The sequence below is a fragment of the Triticum aestivum genome, chromosome 5A, assembly GCF_018294505.1.
Source record: "Triticum aestivum cultivar Chinese Spring chromosome 5A, IWGSC CS RefSeq v2.1, whole genome shotgun sequence".
NCBI classification, from domain to species: Eukaryota; Viridiplantae; Streptophyta; class Magnoliopsida; order Poales; family Poaceae; genus Triticum; species Triticum aestivum.
This window is the reverse complement of record NC_057806.1, coordinates 45,464,124-45,482,395: the sequence shown is the minus strand read 5'-3', so window position 1 is coordinate 45,482,395 and position 18,272 is coordinate 45,464,124. Positions and strand designations below refer to the sequence as shown.

The following is an 18,272-nucleotide window of genomic DNA, read 5'->3' as shown; positions in this document are numbered from 1 at the left end:
CCGCATTGCTACACTTGCTTAAATTGTGCCAGGTGGTCCTGCTGTGGGTTACTCCGGGTGCGCTTGGCAGTATCTGGCTTTTTAACGGCCGGACTGGAGAATTTCCTAAAAAGGCTACTTTGTACTTCCACTGCGAGAGCCGCCGTGTGCTCCTCCGTACGGAGGGAGCGTTCGGTGTTTCCGTTGGCCGTGATTACTGCTTGAGGGCCTGGCATCTTGAGCTTGATATATGCATAGTGCGGCACCGCATTGAACCTTGCGAATGCGGTTCGTCCGAGCAGGGCGTGATAGCCACTGCGAAACGGGACTATATCAAAGATTAACTCTTCGCTTCGGAAATTGTCCGGGGATCCGAAGACCACGTCAAGCGTTACTGAGCCTGTACAGTTGGCTTCTACACCTGGTATAACACCTTTAAAGGTCGTTTTTGTGGGCTTAATTCTTGAGGGATCTATGCCCATTTTCCGCACTATATATCCTGATAAAGCAGGTTCAGGCTGCTGCCGTCGTCCATGAGGACTCTTGTAAGATGAAATTCGTCGATGATTGGGTCGAGAACCAATGCGGTGAAGCCACCATGACGGATGCTAGTGGGGTGGTCCCTCCGATCAAAAGTGATCGGGCAGGAGGACCATGGGTTGAACTTTGGGGCGACTGGCTCTATCGCGTATACGTCCCATAGCGCACGCTTCTGCTCCCGCTTGGGAATATGGGTTGCGTATATCATGTTCACCGTCCGTACTTGTGGGGGAAAGCCCTTCTGTCCATTGTTGTTCAGCGGCTTGGGCTCCTCGTCGTTGTTGTGCAGCCCCTTGTCTCTGTTTTCGGCCCTTAACTTGCCTGCCTGCTTGAACACCCAACAATCCATGTTAGTGTGATTAGCTGGCCTTTCGGGGTGCCATGTATCTGGCACAAGTGATCGAGTATTCGGTCCAGACTAGACGGGCCCTGAGTATTCTTTTTGAATGGCTTTTTCCGCTGACCGGATTTATAGCCTTTCAATCCGGCATTGACTGCCATGTCTTCATTGCTGTCGCTGCTAACGCGGTGTTTTTGCTTATTCCGATGTGTCCTGCCACTTTTGTCCTTGGTATCCGAATTACCAGGGTTCTTTGATAAGTTGTTACTGGGAGCTAGCCAGCTGTCTTCTCCCGCGCAAGAGCGGGTCATGAGTGTCGTGAGGGCTGCCATAGATTTCGGCTTTTCCTGTCCTAGGTGCCGGGCAAGCCACTCGTCGCGGATGTTATGCTTGAAGGCTTCTAGGGCCTCTGCGTCCGGACAGTCGATTATCTGGTTTTTCTCTATGAGGAACCGTGTCCAGAATTGTCTGGCCGATTCCTCTGGCTGCTGAATTATGTGGCTTAAGTCGTCAGCATCCGGTGGTCGCACGTAAGTGCTCTGGAATTTGTCGAGGAATGCGGCTTCGAGGTCCTCCCAAGAACCGATTGAGTCTGCTGGCAAGCTGTTAAGCCAATGCCGAGCTGGTCCTTTAAGTTTGAGCGGGAGGTATTTGATGGCATGTAGATCATGTCCGCATGCCATGTGGATGTGAAGGAGATAATCCTCGATCCATACCGCCGGGTTTGTTGTGCCATCGTATGATTCGATGTTTACGGGTTTGAAACCCTCTGGGATTTTATGATCCATTACTTCATTCGTGAAGCATAGCGGGTGTGCGGCGCCTCTGTATTGGGCTATATCACGACGCAGCTCGGAAGAGCTATGTCTGTTGTGTTCGGCCCGGCCGGATTTGTTGTATCCGGAGTGAAGATCATTGTCACATGTCGTAGGGCGCCTGCGCGATCCGTAGATCGATATTGTTTGTCTTGCCTTATCCTCCAGTATGTCTCGCAGGTCGGGCGCATTTTCCCGTGCCTTATTTGAGCGGCGTCGGGGCATGGCTTGGGTGGAGGGCCAAGAGGCCTCTCTGTCGCAGCCGCGAGGTGGCCGGTCTGCCATGTCATGCGCTGGTGATGTAGGTGCTTCCTCCTCTGATCGGGGTAGCGGCCTGCGCTTCGGGTAACTTTTGGAGGGGCGCTCGAGTTCATACTCTTCGGCCGCAAGGACTTCAGTCCATCTGTCAGCTAGCAAATCTTGGGCAACTCTGAGCTGTTGCTGCTTTTTCTTGAGGCTACTTGCCGTGGCTAAAAGCCTGCGTTTAAAATGCTCTTGTTCGGCGGGGTCTAATGGTATGACGAATTTGTCGTCATCGAGGCTTGCCTCGTCTTCGCAGGGAGGCATATAGTTATCATCCTCGACCTCTTGGTCCGCCGCTCTCTCATGAGGGCTGGCTTCTCCATCTTCCTGTGCTGAATTTAGCTGAGGTGGGTGTTCTTCGGCGCTATCCGGGGTAGTATTATCTCCCGTGCCGGAATCACCATTTTTGCTTTGGCGGGATTTAGAGCGGTGTCGCTGACGCCGGCGCTTTGGCTGTTTCTTGGGGGTGTCATTCCCCACTATTCCATTGCCATCTCCATCTTTTGGAGTATCCACCATATATATGTCATATGACGAAGTGGCCTTCCAGCGCCCTACAGGTGCTGGTTCCTGTTCATCTCCTACATCGTCGTCCATACCATCGATGTCTTCGGAGCCGAAGTCAAGCATGTCGGTTAAATCGTCGACAGTGGCTACAAAGTGGGTGGTGGGTGGGCTTTGAATTTCTTCATCGTCCGTATCCCATCCTCGCTGACCGTTATCCGGCCAGGGCTCTCCTGATAAAGAGAGAGACTTAAGGGAATTCAGGATAACGCCAAAAGGCGAGTGCTGAAAGATGTCTGCGGCGGTGAACTCCATTATCGGCGCCCAATCGGATTTGATTGGCAGGGGCGCGGGGGGTTCGGAGTCCGGGGAGGAGTCCGGATCCTCGGAGTCATGGGTCGTGCAGAGTGCGGGGCTAGCGTTCGGCTTGATCGCCTTTGAGATCGCAGCCCCCAAGGTGACGTCCAACCGCTCATCCTCAATTGGTGCAATAGGCTCCGAGTTAGGGGTCGGAACCGATGCGTGTGCGGCCTCCAGGACACTGTCCGGAGGCAGAGCTATATCATGCTCCTCAAGACAGTGCGACACGCTTGGCCGTGGCTTGAATCCATCGAAGATCAAGTCTCCGCGGATGTCAGCCGTGTAGTTTAAGCTTCCAAACCTGACTTGATGGCCAGGGGCGTAGCTTTCGATCTGCTCCAAGTGGCCGAGCGAATTGGCCCGCAGAGCGAAGCCGCCGAAGACGAAGATCTGTCTAGGGAGAAAGGTCTCACCCTAGACCGCATCGTTGTTGATGATCAAAGGAGCCATCTGGCCTAAAGGCGACGACACAGAGGAACTCTCAATGAAAGCACCAATGTCGGTGTCAAAACCGGCGGATCTCGGGTAGTAGGTCCCGAACTGTGCATCTAGGCCGGATGGTAACAGGAGGCAGGGAACACGATGTTTTACCCAGGTTCGGGCCCTCTTGATGGAGGTAAAACCCTACGTCCTGCTTGATTAATATTGATGATATGGGTAGTACAAGAGTAGATCTACCACGAGATCAAGGAGGCTAAACCCTAGAAGCTAGCCTATGGTATGATTGTTGTATATGGAGTTGATGAAGTTGTCCTACGGACTAAAACCCTCCGGTTTATATAGACACAGGATAGGGTTAGGGTTACATAGAGTCGGTTACAATGGCAGGAGATCTTGAATATCCGCATGGCCAAGCTTGCCCTCCACGCCAAGGAAAGTCCCATCCGGACACGGGACATAGTCTTCAATCTTGTATCGTCATAGTCCTGGTGTCCGGCTGAAGGTATAGTCTGGCTACCCGAACACCCCCTAATCCAGGACTCCCTCAGTAGCCCCTGAAGCAGGCTTCAATGACGACGAGTCCGGCACGCAAATTGTCTTCGGCATTGCAAGGCGGGTTCCTCCTCCAAATTCTTCATAAAAGTTTGTAACCACCAAGAGTAGTGTCCGGCTCTGCAAAATAAGCTTCCACATATTGCCGTAGAGAGAATAATATTAACACAAATCAAATCTGCTGACGTATTCTGCAGTGCGTCATCACACTGCAGCCAAGTCATTCATTTACTTTCCCACCTCAGCGTGTTTTGCGAGGCGGTTTCCTTGGCACGTCTTGTCGAAGCAGAGATCGTGTACCCCCCTTTTATGGGATTCCCATCAATACGGACGTGGGTAACCCCACCGTGCCACTTATCACGGCGCTTGGGAGGCAAGCGAGTTTTACTAGGCAGGCGGGGACGCACAACCGCATCCACCCATATAAGGGGATAAGGATCCACCTTTTTACCTACGCCTTCTTCCTCCTTTGCCTATCCATATCCTACGCACCCGAGCTCTAGCGCCCAAGCCCGCGCTTCCTACCTCAACCTTCTCCAGCAATGTCCGGAGCGGGAGGCAAGTGGATGGTCTCCTTCATCACGGAGGACAAAATCAAATGGTTAAGGAAGGCCGGATACCTGCTCAAGGACATCGCACAACGGCTTCCCGAAGAGGGGCAGCTTCTCCCCACCCCTAGGCCCCATGAGAGGGTAGTATTTCTCCCCCACTTCCTCCGCGGACTGGGTTTTCCACTTCACCCATTTGTCCGGGGACTCATGTTCTACTACAGCCTAGATTTCCACGATCTGGCCCCGAACTTCATCCTCAACATCTCGGCGTTTATCGTCATGTGCGAGGCTTTTCTCCGCGTCCGCCCTTATTTCGGCCTCTGGCTCAAGACCTTCAACGTCAAGCCCAAGGTGGTGCATGGCAGCCAGGAGGAGTGCGGAGGCGCCATGGCGGGCAAGATGGCCAACGTCCCATGGTTCGAGGGCTCTTTTGTGGAGACCCTAAAGGGATGGCAATCCGAGTGGTTTTACATCACCGAGCCGCGCGATCCGAAATGGACCGCAGCCCCCGAGTTCCGATCCGGACCCCCCACGCAGCTTGTGTCCTGGAAAGAGACGGGCCTGTCGTGGGGTGACGAAAAAGAGGTGACCGGATTGCAAACATGCATCCGGTCCCTGGTGAATAAGCCAGTCCGGCTTGTTAATGTAATCCAGGTTATGCTCGTCCGCCGGATCCTCCCGTGCCAACAACGGGATTTTAATCTGTGGGAGTTCGACCCGGCTCAGCATCGAACCCTCAACAGGCTTTTCGACACGACGTACAAAAACGCCTGGAAGATGCTATTCAAGGGCACCGAGGCTCCCGCATCCGCTTCCGAGGACCGCGAATACAGCTCGGAGCGTCACGCTAGCAAGGTAAGCCATCTATACCTTTTACAGGATGTTTAATCTTTTTTCATAGTTTGACTCTATGAGGGATCTAAACTCCCTTACCTTTGCCAGGCTTGGCGGGCGGTATCCGGACCGATTAACTGTCCGGCCCCGCTGCCCGAAGACCCAGCCCCAGCTCTACTAGTGAAGCTGCTGGTTCCGGTGCCTTATGTGGTGCCGGAGAAGAAGGCCAAGAAGAAGAAGGCCACGGGGACCCAAAAGAGTTCCCGGCGTATGGTGGTGTCGGATTCGTCGTCCGACGAATCCGAGATGCACACCTCCCGTGAAGACGAGGAGGAGGAAGAAGAAACCTCTCCCCCTCCAGCGGGGGGAGGAGAGAAGAGGAAGGCTGCCCCAGTAGGGGAGGCCGAGGGGTCCAAGAGGAGGAAAACCCCTTCGCCGGACTATGTCCCCGACGCCGACGAGGGCGAAGAGGAGTGGCCGGACAGGGCCAAGCGTCCGGCGAGATCATAAGTGTTCGGATACCAGAGTAACTCATGATGTTCCTTTGTTGCACAGCTTTCCCTAATGTCGAATGTAATTATGCAGTCCACCCCGGGCCGAAGTCGACGAATCGTCGGGCGGCTCCCTGGACTCATCAGACGTGAACTCAGTTCCGCCCGCTATCTCCCCCCGCACTGCGGACGACGCCAAAGTGGCGTCGCGACAAGCCCCAGGGCAGGAGGAGGTGGTCCCGGAGGAGCCACAAGGCAACCTCCCGGACTCCAGGAGTGAAGGGGACAAGACCCCCCAGGGCTCCAAGTCCGGCTTTGAGCCGGACACCGCACCGGAATCTACAACAGTTCCAGACCGTGGTAGGCAAACTCCTTCCAAGAGGAGTAAGCCTTCTGAGCTGGCAGCCTCCGTCCAACCGGAGGTGCCGGACAATCTGCTGGAGGTTCTTGACGGCGCCTCCATCGACGAGGAGCACCGTACTATTATGAGTACAGTGATCCAGAAGGTTCAGTCCGCCAAGAGCGGACTAACTGAAGCTTGTGCTAGCCTTCTAACAGGCTTCGAGGTAAGTAAAAAAATATGTAAAAATATTACCGTATAGACAGTAGCCCCTGATGCTCTGTTTGGCATTCGGAAAGAAAAGCTGAATAGAGGATCTATTAAATATCGCAGGAGTCTAACTAAAAAGGAGTCAATATACGTATGTAGGCTTCGCTGCTGGCCACCGCCGCAATGACTGCGGAGGTGGGTGCCCTGAAACAGGGCCTCGAGCGGACCGAGCAAGAGCTCGGCTTTGCCAAACGGCAGCTCGAGAAGCAAGAAGGTAAGAAATACCTTATAGAAAAAATGCCTATTGGGAGGCGCAATTGCAAAAAATAACAGGATTGTACTGCTAATGTAGGGGCCACAACTGAGGTGGCGACCCTCAAGCAGGCGCTGTCTGAGGCCGAAAAGAAAACGGCCGTGGAGTGCACCGAGCGAGAGAAATTTGAGGCCCAGGTCGGCGAGGTGCAGCGGGAGCTTCAGGATCTCATGAGAAAACATGAGAGTTTGGAGCTTGAGTCCAAGACGCAAGCGTCCGAGCTCGCGGTGGCCCTTGAGACTGCCAAGTCTGCCAAGGCCGAAGCCCAAAAGGCCCTCCCAGAGTTGGAGGAGATGAAAAAGATAGCGGCGGGTAAGGCATTCTTTATGGAAAGCAGAAGTATAAAAGTGAAGTACTGGTTACTAACCCGAATCCGGAGCTCTCCAGGGGCATTCGCAGATCTTCCCCGCAGCGTATCTGACGCCGCCACATTCTACCGAGCCGAAGAGGGCAGCTCGACAGAGAAGGTGTTCTGGTCTCAGTATGCTGAGGCCGGACACCCTGTGCCCTTGAGCGACCAGCTGAAACAGCTGGTCGAGCTCCACAAGGTGGCCGAACAGGCCATGAAGGGCTTCATAGTTCGGCTGTGGCCCGAAGAGGCCCTACCTGGGAGCTACTTTGGGCTGGTGCGGCGACTGGTGGAGGCCTGTCCAAGGCTCGAGGTCATCAAGCGCTCCGTCTGCATCGAAGGTGCCCGTAGGGCCCTTGCCCGTGCAAAGGTGCACTGGGGCAAGCTGGACGGTGAGAAGCTTGTGAGGGACGGGCCGCCGCCGGGGAAGGAGCATCGCAAGCCCGAGAACTACTATAAGTATGTTCTAGCGGGTGCCCGCCTTGTGGCGGATGAATGTACCAAGGATGTAATTTTTGAATGAACTCGCTCGTGTTATCCTGTGCGCTGAAAACTTGTTCATATGCGCTAAGCAATGCCTGAATTTAAAATATTACTTTCTGTGCGGCCGTTTATAAAAAATTGAGAGATGGCCAGTCGTCGGCTTCTGCCCCCATGCCACTAGTGCTGGGGTGTTCGGGATAAACCTGAGCGCTCTTTTTCCCATGATTGGGTCCGTCGAGGGAGGCGGTCAGCACAACGAACCAGGCAATCGGACTATAATGCTTGAACACTCTCACTTAGCCATAGAACTCTATAATTTTAAATTTCGACAAAGCCCCTAGTTCGGAAGACCGAGTTCGGGGCGCTATCCACGCCTTGGCCGGACAAAGCCGGCTCCATGCTCGAAGCGGCATAAGTCTTTAGGGACTCGAAAAACCTCTCGAACAGCGATCGGTCTCTCGCCACATCATGACAGTCAGTTTTAGCTTTCTCCACTGAGGTGCTTAACCCAGCTCAACCGGGGCACAATCGCAGTGGTTCTCCTAGTGCTACCTTAGCCGATATAGCGGAACGTAAGGCACCAAAACATAGGAGCCGGGCAAACCCAACTATTGACCCAAATCATGATTCGGAGCCGATGCATATAGTGCTATAAGTTCGGGGTGCCGCACTTGTGAAAGTGTACGGACTTCTCACGCCATATTTATGGGTACTAAAGCCCCTGACGTATTTTGCCGTACCACAGTGTACGGGTGCAACACGTCATAAACATATATGAAAAGATGATAATGCGAAAAATAGACAGAAAGCTATGCATTGTTTATAGAGAGGCTATTTATCAAAGCCGAACGATACAAATAGTGCGGTGAGCAAAAGATATCGGACTATTTAGCATGTCCTGACCAGGGGCAGGCCGCGGAATTGTATTTAAAACAAGTATACCGCTCGTAACAGAGACCACCTGGGAGTTCCATAATGCGGCATGGCTTGTCTGCCTCCCTGGATCTTGCATCGTTTGTGCGGAGGTTGAATTGCCGAACAGGTCGTCCGAAGTATGGAGTCCTGAAAGTAAGAGAAAATAAAAAAAAAGAGTCCGGCAGCCCCTAGTACGTTTTAAGCCGTATTTTGGGCGTGCCGTTATTGTGCCCCTTCCCCTATGCCGATGGTATTTCAAGGGCGTAGTTATGTATGCGAGGTACTGGTTTCGCTATGTCGCGAAAGCTGGGGTTGGGGCCGCATTGCTACGCTTGCTTAAATTGTGCCAGGCGGTCCTGCTGTGGGTTACTCCGGGCGCGCTTGGCAGTGTCTGGCTTTTTAACGGCCGGACTGGAGAATTGCCTAAAAAGGCTACTTTGTACTTCCGCTGCGAGAGCCGCCGTGCGCTCCTCCGTACTGAGGGAGCGTTCGATGTTTCTGTTGACCGTGATTACTCCTCGAGGGCCTGGCATCTTGAGCTTGAGATATGCATAGTGCGGCACTGCATTGAACCTTGCGAATGCGGTTCGTCCGAGCAGGGCGTGATAGCCACTGCCAAACTGGACTATATCGAAGATTAACTCTTTGCTTCAGAAATTGTCTGGGGATCCGAACACCACGTCAAGTGTTACTGAGCCTGTACAGTTGGCTTCTACACCTGGTATAACGCCTTTAAAGGTCGTTTTTGTGGGCTTAATTCTTGAGGGATCTATGCCCATTTTCCGCACTGTATCCTAATAAAGCAGGTTCAGGCTGCTGCCGCCGTCCATGAGGACTCTTGTAAGATGAAATCCGTCGATGATTGGGTGAGAACCAATGCGGCGAAGCCGCCATGACGGATGCTAGTGGGATGGTCCCTTCGATCAAAAGTGATCGGGCAGGAGGACCATGGGTTGAACTTCGGGGCGACTGGCTCTATCGCGTATACGTCCCGTAGCGCACGCTTCCGCTCCCGCTTGGGAATATGGGTTGCGTATATCATGTTCACCGTCCGTACTTGTGGGGGGAAGCCCTTCTGTCCATTGTTGTTTGGCGGCTTGGGCTCCACGTCGTCGCTGTGCAGCCCCTTGTCTCTGTTTTCGGCCCTTAACTTGCCTGCCTGCTTGAACACCCAACAATCCCTGTTAGTGTGATTGGCTGGCCTTTTGGGGGTGCCATGTATCTCGCACAAGTGATCGAGTATTCGGTCCAGACTAGACGGGCCCTGAGTATTCTTTTTGAATGGCTTTTTCCGCTGACCAGATTTATAGCCTTTGAATCCGGCATTGACTGCCATGTCTTCATTGCTGTCGCTGCTAACGCGGCGTTTTTGCTTATTCCGACGTGTCCTGCCACTTTTGTCCTTGGTATCCGAATTACCAGGTTTCTTTGATAAGTTCTTACTGTGAGCTAGCCAGATGTCTTCTCCCGCGCAAAAGCGAGTCATGAGTGTCAAGAGGGCTGCCATAGATTTCGGCCTTTCCTGTCCCAGGTGCCGGGCAAGCCACTCGTCGCGGATGTTATGCTTGAAGGCTGCTAGGGCCTCTGCGTCCGGACAGTCGATTATCTGGTTTTTCTTTGTTAGGAACCGTGTCCAGAATTGTCTGGCAGATTCCTCTGGCTGCTAAATTATGTGGCTTAAGTCGTCAGCATCCCGTGGTCGCACGTAAGTGCTCTGGAAGTTGTCGAGGAATGCGGCTTCCAGGTCCTCCCAAGAACCGATTGAGTCTGCTGGCAAGCTGTTAAGCCAATGCCGAGCTGGTCCTTTAAGTTTGAGCGGGAGGTATTTGATGGCATGTAGATCATGTCCGCATGCCATGTGGATGTGAAGGAGATAATCCTCGATCCATACCGCCGGGTTTGTTGTGCCATCGTATGATTCGATGTTTACGGGTTTGAAACCCTCTGGGATTTTATGATCCATTACTTCATTCGTGAAGCATAGCGGGTGTGCGGCGCCTCTGTATTGGGCTATATCACGATGCAGCTCGGAAGAGGTATGTCTGTTGTGTTCGGCCCGGCCGGATTTGTTGTATCCGGGGTGAAGATCATTGTCACATGCCGTAGGGCGCCTGCGCGATCCGTAGATCGATATTGTTTGTCTTGCCTTATCCTCCAGTATGTCTCACAGGTCGGTCGCATTTTCCCGTGCCTTATTTGAGCGGCGTCGGGGCATGGCTTGGGTGGAGGGCCGAGAGGCCTCTCTGTCGCAGCCGCGAGGTGGCCGGTCTGCCATGTCATGCGCTGGTGATGTAGGTGCTTCCTCCTCTGATCGAGGTAGCGGCCTGCACTTCGGGTAACTCTTGGAGGGGCGTTCGAGTTCATACTCTTCGGCCGCAAGGACTTCAGTCCATCTGTCAGCTAGCAAATCTTGGGCAACTCTGAGTTGTTGCTGCTTTTTCTTGAGGCTGCTTGCCGTGGCTAGAAGCTTGCGTTTAAAATGCTCTTGTTCAGCGGGGTCTGATTGTATGACGAATTCGTCGTCGTCGAGGCTTGCCTCGTCTTCGGAGGGAGGCATATAGTTATCATCCTCGACCTCTCGGTCTGCCGCTCTCTCATGAGGGCTGGCTTCTCCATCTTCCTGTGCCGAATTTTGCTGAGGTGGGTGTTCTTCGGCGCTATTCGGGGTAGTATTATCTCCCGTGCCGGAATCACTGTTTTTGCTTTGGCGGGATTTAGAGCAGCACCGCTGACGCCGGCGCTTTGGCTGTTTCTTGGGGGTGTCATTCCCCACTGTTCCATCGCCATCTCCATCTTTTGGAGTATCCACCATATATATGTCATATGACAAGGTGGCCTTCCAGCGCCCTACAGGTGCTGGTTCCTGTTCGTCTACTACATCGTCGTCCATACCGTCGATGTCTTCGGAGCCGAAGTCAAGCATGTCGGTTAAATCGTCGATAGTGGCTATAAAGTGGGTGGTGGGTGGGCTTTGAATTTCTTCATCGTCCGTATCCCATCCTCGCTAACCGTTATCCGGCCAGGGCTCTCCTGATAAAGAGAGAGACTTAAGGGAATTCAGGATGACGCCAAAAGGCGAGTGCTGAAAGATGTCTGCGGCGGTGAACTCCATTATCGGCGCCCAATCGGATTTGATTGGCAGGGGCGCGGGGGGTTCGGAGTCCGGGGAGGAGTCCGGATCCTCGGAGTCATGGGTCGTGCAGAGTGCGGGGCTAGCGTTCGGCTTGATCGCCTTTGAGATCGCAGACCCCGAGGTGACGTGCAACCGCTCATCCTCAATTCACTACTAGAAAAACCCCTACTAATGGCGCACCTAGTATGGCTATTAGTGGCGCATCTGTGGTGCGCCATTAATAGCACGCCATTAGTAATTTTTACTAATGGCGCACCACCTGGTGCGCCATTAGTATCTGGTATACTAATGGCGCACCTCGGGTGCGCCATTTGTATGCCTCCCAGGGGCCATGTATACCCAGGTGCTTTGGCATACTAATGGCGCACCACCTCTTGATGCGCCATTAGTAACCGCGGCATACTAATGGCGCACTGCCCAGTGATGCGCCATTAGTATGCACTGTCATACTAATGGCGCACTGTCATGTGATGCGCCATTAGTATGAATATTAGGTTTTTTTTATTTTTTTATTTTCTGTTTTTTGCACAGGTTACAAAATGTATAGTTTGACAAAATATAGACAGCACACATCAACAACAGATTCATCAAATACAATAGAAGATTAGTCTTTGAATACAATTCATCATATTAGTCTCCGAATACAATTCATCATATTAGTCTCCGAATTGAAAAGACCGAACAAAGATAGAACATTATATTACAAGTCTCGAGACCGCGAGTAGCGAGTTTGTCTTCATATTACAAGTCGATATCGATCATCTAAACTACCATCACATAGAAGAGAGCTGCGGTCATCACGATGAGCATCATCACGATGAAACTCGTCTTCATCCGGTTCCTCCAACGCTCCCTCCCCTCTCCCACTAGATAGCGGGCGTATCTAGATTCGGCCTCGGCCCTAGTGGTGTACCCTTTGTAACTGTTACCGCTGAATCGGTGAACCTGTCTCCGACACTCCTCCCAGTCATCGTAGACTCCGGGAACCTTACCCTTGTACACGACATACGTCGGCATCGCTATGCACTAGCCAAACGAAATGTTAGTACCAATTCATAGACAATACATAAGCAATATATAAGTATGCAACAGAACGATCGGAAGAGAAAAGCAAGACATTAATAGCATCGATTACATCTAAGTTGAACGACTCTCGAAACCAAAGAGACATACTACAAGTTCATTAAAGTTTAATTACAACATGAGCCAATCGATGTTTCAGAACTAGACAACTCGACTCAAGGGACCGGAGCGTGGATGAAGCCGCCGTCTATCGTGGGAGTCATGAAAGAACGGGCGTTGTCATCCTGCATTTGTAGCATTGTGTCGATGTCACTATTGGACGGTTGATTCCTGAGGTAGAACTGCCCCGAGGTATGAAGGACATCTTGATGGATGATTTCCGCAAACTCCGACTGGATGCGAAAGAATTCTTGTCGGAGGTCCACGTCCTGGATTGCCGACATGCTCGCGGCCCAATCTTTGAGTTTACTCAGTAGCAGAAGTTGATGATGGTCCCGTACGATCGCCCGCATGTGATGAATGGCGTAGTAGGCACCCTTCTGACCGCCAGGCGGCTGCTTGACGCAGCAGAACGTCGTATTGTGGGAGAACACGTGCTTGCCGTACTTACGAATAGGCCTGGTGAAGGTGCCTCCAGATTGGGCGTAGCCGGGGAGAACATCATCAAGAACCTTCTTGACATTTGTGTAGTCTACGTTCGACTGATGGTCCGGGTCGAAATACGTGGCCATGGAATATTTGGGGCTTAGGAGGATGAGCGTGCAACGTGTGTCACTGCAGAAAACACGGAATGTTAAAAGAAAAACGATCGAAATGTAAGAATTCATATGTTACGGGCCGGTTGAGGGGAGGACTTACTCGGGAAAGTAAGGCACGAGGAAGTTATCCTTATCTTGGTTTGCCAGAATGACGCCTTCGAGGTAAGAATTCGCGACTTGCCGGTCCCCAGCGCTGCCCAAGATCTTGGCACGCATGTAGAAGGGGTCGACTATCACGATGTCCGGGGTCTTGTCGCGAATGATCCGCATCTCCATACTCAGCGAAAATAGCCGAACGAAGGTGTAGTGTAGTGGATGAAGGTTCAACATAGCGTGGATGTCATCAAAACGCAGGACGATCGTACGCCCGATGGAGTTATCCACAAAGCCCTTGCCCTCTAGCACCTTGGCCGCGAAAACCGGGTATGCCACATCCTTCTCCCTGAGACGCCGCTTCTCCAAAGCAAGAACACTGTCATGCAGACTCCGCATAGCACCGGTTGCAGCATTGAGCATATTTGTCGGTAGCATCGCCCTACCCGCCACATGCACCCTCCTCGAGATATCCTGCGGTGAAGGTGGCCCGTCCTGAGCACGGATCGTACTCGGTGCCGGCTGGCTCGCACCCTTCTTAGTCTTTATTTTGCGTGCCTTCTTCTTCTCCTGTAATGGGACCGAGTTCTGCTCACAGACCGCCTTCTTGAGTGTGTTGGGGCTGATAATATTTCACACCTCGCCTATCTGAGGCTCGGTGAAGTCGGCAGCTGGAGGGATCTCCTGAGAGCTGAACGCCAGACGGCGCCTGTTGCAACTTGGCTTCTCCACGGTACGAGATAGATCGCACACGTCTTTTGTTGGGTTTGGTTCTTGAGAAGGAGGCCCCATGAAGTCGCCATCGTACCCATGCTCGGCAAAGTACTGATCGATGTTGCCAAATGTATCATCATCGTCGTCGTCGTCGTTCTGATCCTGTGCCATATGCATGTTTGGATCCAGTGGCATAGGGATGTCCGGCACCGTTACGGCGGTCTTGCCATGGGGCCGACTTGGCGCCGGCACGACTGGCGGTGTTGTCTTTGGGGTGGTGTCCCCCGCCCCCAAACGAATCTGGCTCTTCGGCCAAAGCAGGGGCCAGCTCAAGCAGGCGCTGAGGGTCATCACGTCTTCATCGTCGGCCCCGACGGGTCGAATCGGAGGTAACAAGTCGTCGCAGCCTGGCAGCACCCGAACCAGTTGAACCCTAAACAAGTTGGGTGGCATCTGGGTACCGTGGAACAAGGGGTTGCCCGGTTGAACGATTTTGCCCTTGGCGACATCGACCAACTCGTTGTTCACGAAGTGGAGGAGAGTGCACGGAACATCGGCGGCGCCCTGCGAAAACATGTAGGGCGTCAGGGATGCCCAGTCAAAGGCAAGGAGATGAAGTCCTCGGCCGAGAGAGGCTTAATTAGTTACCGTGATGATGGCGTCGAGCTCGGCTAATGTCGAGGCACCGCCAACGGCGGGCGTGCAGTTGACGGAGGGGCCGCTTGCTGAAGAGGTGCCGGCCGGCGTACACCCGGGTGCATTAAGCTCCCGTGCCGGCGTCGGAGACACCAATGCCGCCTCCGCCGGAGGCACCAATGGCCCCGCCATCGCATTATGCGAGTTGCTGGCCGTGAAGCTAGGAATCGGGGATGGCCCCTGTTGGCCGCCCGCAATCCACGCACTCAACCCCGAGATCAAGGTAGGCACAAGGGCGGTGATCGTCGCTCCGAGTCGTTGTTCCACTTGCTCTTGGACAATCTCCGGAATCTGCGCCACCTGTGCCTTGAGTTCTTGAACCTCTCGCGCCTGGCTTTCCGAGCTGGTCTTTTTCTCCTTCCGCACACCAGCGGTATAGTATGACCCCCATTTTGTCGACAAGCCTTTGCCGGCCACACGACCAGCTGACGTCGGCTTACTGAGCTTATCCTTGTTCTTCATTACATTCAACCCCCTATTTAGAGTGGTGTCCCAAGGGTTGCTCTTAGTCGACTCCGCGCTACTGCTTTCAGTCGCCTGCGGAAGGAATGTGAACCATTTAGAAATTTGGCTTCATTAATTAGAATGCAACCATATGGAGCTAATTACGCGGGGGTGTATTCCTTACCAGAACAAGCTCAAGCGCCCTGGTCTTCGGATCCATGGTAAGCTCCTTTGTTATCGGGTCCTCCTTGTACCGGGCCCTGACATAGTTCCTAGTCTGCTTGTTACCGCTGTATTTCTCGAAGCGGGGCGGTAGGCCTTGCTCGGCACGGTCCGCGTCCTCCTTGTCCCATATAGGCTCCGCCACTCTGTAACCGCCGGGACCAAGTGTGTGTTCCCCTATGTTCAGCTCCCGCATTTGTTTCCCCCACTCACTTGATTGGGAGCTTGTGGTGCTCGAGCAATTGATCTTGAAGTCGTTGTAGTCATCTTTGGTGATCGAAGGATTTTTCTCCTTGATCTTCTGATAACTCTCACCTTTCTCGATCATTCTCTTCACATTGCTTTTCCAAGTAGACAGGGCCTTGCTCATCTTCGTGAGGGCAGCATTGTTCCCTTTATTCCCTTTGAGGCTTGTGTTTTCAAATTCAGCAGGGAACTTGTATCGTTCGTGCAGCTTCGTGAAGAGGAGGTTGCGCAAATTCCCTCGGTCAGGATGCCTCAGGTTCTCGGTGTTGATCGAGACGGTGCTCCGGACAATGCACCCGAGCTGAAGCGAGTACCCCTTGACTATTCGTTCGGGCGCCGTTGGATTCCCGTTGGAGTCCACTTCAGTAACTTCCTCCTTGAGGGTGCGGAGCACGATCGGGCGCCGGTCCTTCCGTTGCCTCTTCGGTTGGCTGCCATCTGTGTGTGCGCCGCCATCATCAGTGGTGGCATCCTCGGCGGCACCATCAGTGGTGGCATCAGTGTGGTCATCCTCGGCGGCACCATCCGTGGTCTCAGGATCGGTGGGGAAGGCGGCGGCCTCATACAAGTGAGGTTGTTCCTCCATCTCCTGGGACAGCTCCCAGAATGCCTTGCCGCCCGAACCCCCGGCCTCATCGTTGTGGGCCATGTTTCTCTCTAAATAGAAACAAAGTTTGGTCAAAAAGTTGGTTATTGTCAAGGAACAAGATCATGGTCTCATCATTTAGGGTTTGTCGACACCGAGGTATCCTAAAATCTAAGCTTTTATCATTGAGGGTTTTTCGACGCCAAGGCACCCTAAAAGCCTAACCTTTCATCATTTCGGTTTTTATCGACATCGAGGCACCCTAAAAGCCATGCATTAGTCACAAGTACGCCGGGGCACTTGATCCTACTTAATTAACTACTAAGATACCCCAGCCCATGCATTAGTCACAAGTACCCCATATGTCCGATTTTTAGCAAAGTCATGCTATTCACGGAAAATTTCAGCATGACCTTTACTGAAAATAGGACATATGGAGTACCCGAATTTGCCGGAACGGAAGTTAATCGACATTTCGGCAAACTCAAGGGCCTCTCGGGGTACCTGCAAAATCATTATCCCAGGTGGACATGGATGCAATGTCACATGTCACATCGATCCCACACCCACAGGAGCTGGTGAAGCTTCATGTGTATTTCACGAAAACCAGCCTGACTAAAGAGCTTTATGTAGAAAACAAATCACTCCACCAGCTCACACAGGATCATCCCTCTAAGCAATTACTCAAAATGGGCACTAGCAGCAAAATGAACATTTTACAATCTGAACTTTTTTTTGTCATCTATGTGCTCATTTAACTTTGATCCAAATAGTATCAAAGTTCTTAGCAAGTAAGTAATACATGCTTGCTTGGCTAATTAGCAAGTAAGTAACTCTTACATTATCAAAGTTTGCCAGTTTCTGAAATCAATTACTGACAGGGAATAGCACAGGCACACAGCAAACGTATAACTTAATGATGGTTATCAGGGAAGACAGGAAATGAGGATGGACAGAACCATATGTTTGGGAAATGCAAATAGAAGTAGTGCTATGAGAGTAATTTTTTTTCAATTTTCATTGATGTTTCAAATTAGATCGGTGCACATGTGGCTGCAATTTCTATTGGTCATCCAAGATGGGTGTTCATAGTAAAGTACTATATAGTGGCACTAACATAACCAAGGATTGCTTTTAAAAAAACATAACCAAGAATCACCTTCCACGTGGCTTCTTCTCTTTAGCCTGGCTTCCTTTTGCAAAGTGGGCAAATACTTCTCTCTACTGCAGTAGGTACTTCAGTCGCCCTTTCCCTTCTTGTTCTGTGATCAAAACCACGATGAGAATGCAATACACACCAAAGAATATCATATACAAGAATTGCAGAAATTAAACAAGGTCAGACCCACACTATCTATTCTTTCTTCATGGCAGAATATCATATACAAGCACGAATTTTGTTCACATTTATATAGCAACAAATATTTATACACTCATATAGCAGCACTAAGTATATTGCACTTAGAAGAAGATTTGCTTTTACATCCCACCCAACTTAACAATCTAGTAGAGTTGTGATTTATTAATATTGTCTTTCCTTTGCAGGTTCATGTCAAGTCGATCGAGGATTTCGCGCAGCTGGGTTGTTTCGATGAGAACCAAGACAAGCAGCAGCCCACCAAAGCTTCTTCTACCCAGCAGCAAACACAACAAGAAGAAGTGCGGAACAATGTGATTCTAGTGCTAGTTACTACTGCTGCTGCTGGAAAGGGTGATGATTTGAATCTGATCAAAAGAGGAGGCTTCAAAGTAGAAGGTTGTTTCTGTCATGTTGAGGATTCAAGGAACCTGCCCTAGTGGTATCGTCTTGTTGTACAATTGTCCTTGCTACTGTAAATGGAAGGATCATCTATGCTTTCTCCAACACCCGGAGAAAAGCCACTACTTTGTTGCTAATGTCCTTGTCTCTATGAAAAGAGTAGGAGCATCATGTTTGGGGTCTGCGTAGTCAATTTTGAGAATCACTGTTGTGTCGAAGGTGGAGACGTTTCACTGAAATTTGGACAGTGGAAGGAAAGAACCATTGGAATTGGTGGC

The 18,272-nt window shown here is 51.8% G+C and overlaps 1 pseudogene; it reads left to right on the top strand.

Moving 5' to 3' along the window:
• The window catches only part of LOC123101199 (B3 domain-containing protein Os02g0598200-like), a 47,680-nt pseudogene extending 29,648 nt beyond the window's left edge, over positions 1 to 18,032 (top strand).
• Positions 18,033 to 18,272: the final 240 nt, after the last annotated feature.